Here is a 2,693-nt window from a genome sequence, read left to right on the forward strand (position 1 = left end):
AGATAGTTCCCTGGTAAGAAAACTGAGCATGCCGTAGACTAGAAAGGAGGAACACCCACGATGAGAAGGCTGTTCAGAAAATATGGGCAGTATTCTAAGGACAGAACCAAACATAGTTGGGTTGCAGCAGTTCTAGTGAAGAAACAGACTCACTTTCGCAACTTTGCTAGTGCCAGCTTTTCATTCAAAAGAAAAAATAAGTGCCTCGCAGTTCTTTTGGGGAGCCAGCAGAAGGTCCTCCGAGCAGGCCACTGATATCATGGACCTCCCCCAAAACTTGCAGGGATTAGCAGATATTTCCGACGCGGATCATGTTACTGCAAAACTTCCATAGTGTGAATACATCAGAAACCGCCAAGCGACCTAGATTACCGTGACAAGATCAGTCTATTTTTCTTCATATATTAAAACCAAAGAGGGATAGGGTCTCTTCATTTCGGTTTCGCGCTCGGGGCTTCACGTTCCTAAAGCTCGAACTAGTCGAATTATTACCCTTCAACAGCCTATAACAGTGAAAGTTCTAAAAGCCTTAGAATATTTTATCGCATTAGTTTCGTCGTAGCAGATTGCAACTTCGGAAGCCATCAGGCTTGAATGTCTAACCGAGTATGAGACATCCGTGAGAAGTGGGCACTTACTGCTGACTCCTGCCAACTTGACTGGAGTCAGGGCCCTCTTGGCCACGGCGCCAGCCGAATGCAGCTAACGGAGTTCCCGGTTGGGCCGATTGGGGCGCCGCGTCGCTGGCTTCTCTCTCGTACGTCCACCCAAAGAGCAGATTCGTTGGTCTAGCCAACAGTCTCACGCCAGACTGTTTCGCCGCTGTACTTTTGAGCGCTGGCGTCGTGAATAGGATCTTCGCTACCAAAACCGAAGCACTCTGGGCTCTTCCGACCAATCACCAACCTTCAGTGTGGGGGCAAACGACCGTTTTTGTCTTCTCTTTTTGCTTGAGCTCGTCACTCCAAGCTTTCAAACCGTTCCGCGCGTGTTGAAACCGAAAGTGTAGATTTCACGGAGTACGGAGCCGCGCGTCTGCGCTCAGAAAATGGTTAGAGGGATTAGAGACGTCCAGAGCCGTCTCTAGTTTGACAGAGATTCTGCCGAGTGAGTTGCGTGCCTCATTACGGCGTATTACGGAGTCTACTGCGCGGCCAAGTGGAGTAACAGTTCTTCAAAAGAACTCGGAGTGCTTATTCTTCCGGTTTCCAACAAACGGCGGGTGAGCCTTTATATCAAACTTTTTTTGTCAACGTTCGAAACTGGAAGCATTGAAATATATGATCTCTCAATCTTTCCATGACAGCATCGAAATGGATTGCGTATGCAAAGCGCCAGGACTTTGGAAACCTGCCGGTGAGCAAGCTGCGTCCGTGTCGTCTGTGCTGCAAGCACGCCGGTGCAACCGCGTTTGCAAAATGTAGGAAGATTCGTTTGCGGAAAAACACGTGCCTCACCGTTCTTGTTACGAATCCGTTGCTGCAAGGACTGGTTCCTCCAAGTGAGTTGCTGTCAGAGTCTTTAGTTAATTTGACAGCTTCTAGGATAGAGTACCTAAAAGCGCCCACAATCAGTCACTCCAGAAGATTTTTTTTTTTCTTCTTTGCGTTGCCAATTTGGGAGTTTGTTTATGGTTTATTTGTCGTTTATTCTTATGGAGCTCGCCTGCAACCCTGCGTTAATTAAATTAAAATGCAAGTCTGCTTTATATCGGAGTTGATTAGTTTGTTTGGGTATTCAGCATTTTTGTTTGTAGGAGTTGTTTATAGACGCATTTAGATAATTCGATTATAAGTGCTGTTCTGTTAGTTTGTACATTAAAGTGGTTAATTTGGTTTTTACATATTTGATAACGTTTACTGCCTACTACAGTTCTTGGTTCCGCTCAAGGGGCGGTGGACTGCCGACGGAGTTTGTAAATACGTGCTTGGAATACTGCAACTAATTTGAATGGTGTTCAATAAAATATACATTTCAATGAACGTGCTGTTTTTGTTTTATTGCACTGGTAATTAATATCTCGCGAAGCGCATTTGTTGCGAAGTGTAGCGCGCGCGGCTCGTCTGCTCGACCGGTGCCGCGCTGGCCGCTCGCAGCGGCCAGCGCGACACCGATCGAGCAAACGAGGAAAACAAACCGAAAAAATAATAATAATAATACAAAAAGGAGCGGGAGGGAGAGAGAGAGAGAGAGCAGAGAGAGGGGGAGGAGGAGGGTCGGAGGGCGCCTGCCGCGCCTGCGCACGCCAACGACATTGGTGGCGCCATCTGGCGGTCTCCCGATATTTTATTTTATTTTATTTTATTCACGATACCAGAGGCACTCCTCCCACAAATGCCCGCCCTGTTTTAAGAAAAGTTTTGGCCCATCTGACTGACTGACTGATTTACTTTTTTCAGTCTCACGCCCTACTTTCTGCCACTTGCGACTTGTGGCGCTAGTTTCTCCTTACCACGGTGGAGGCTACAGCTGCACTCGGCTGACGGCGCCCTTGAGGCGCCGTCATGGCACCCCAGTCACACTCCGCCCATGCCGGTTCTCATCGCTGAAGACCAGCTTCTTGACCACTTTAACGAACATGGAGTCTCCACGGGGTCATATGACGTAGGACAGTTTGTCCTTTTGCACCAAGACACCATGGCCAATTTTAATGTAGTAATAGATCCGTGAATAGGTTAATTAGCATTTACCAC

The 2,693-nt window shown here is 47.5% G+C and overlaps 1 long non-coding RNA gene across 1 annotated transcript; it reads left to right on the forward strand.

The window, feature by feature from the left end:
* The first annotated feature begins 1,130 nt into the window (after positions 1 to 1,130).
* On the forward strand, positions 1,131 to 2,459 carry LOC121837619. The gene is made up of 3 exons (XR_006078261.1): positions 1,131 to 1,222; positions 1,307 to 1,356; positions 2,400 to 2,459. It is a non-coding gene; the product is annotated as an uncharacterized LOC121837619 (long non-coding RNA).
* Positions 2,460 to 2,693: the final 234 nt, after the last annotated feature.

This window comes from Ixodes scapularis, unplaced genomic scaffold (genome assembly GCF_016920785.2).
Source record: "Ixodes scapularis isolate PalLabHiFi unplaced genomic scaffold, ASM1692078v2 PGA_scaffold4__175_contigs__length_147842914, whole genome shotgun sequence".
NCBI lineage: Eukaryota > Metazoa > Arthropoda > Arachnida > Ixodida > Ixodidae > Ixodes > Ixodes scapularis.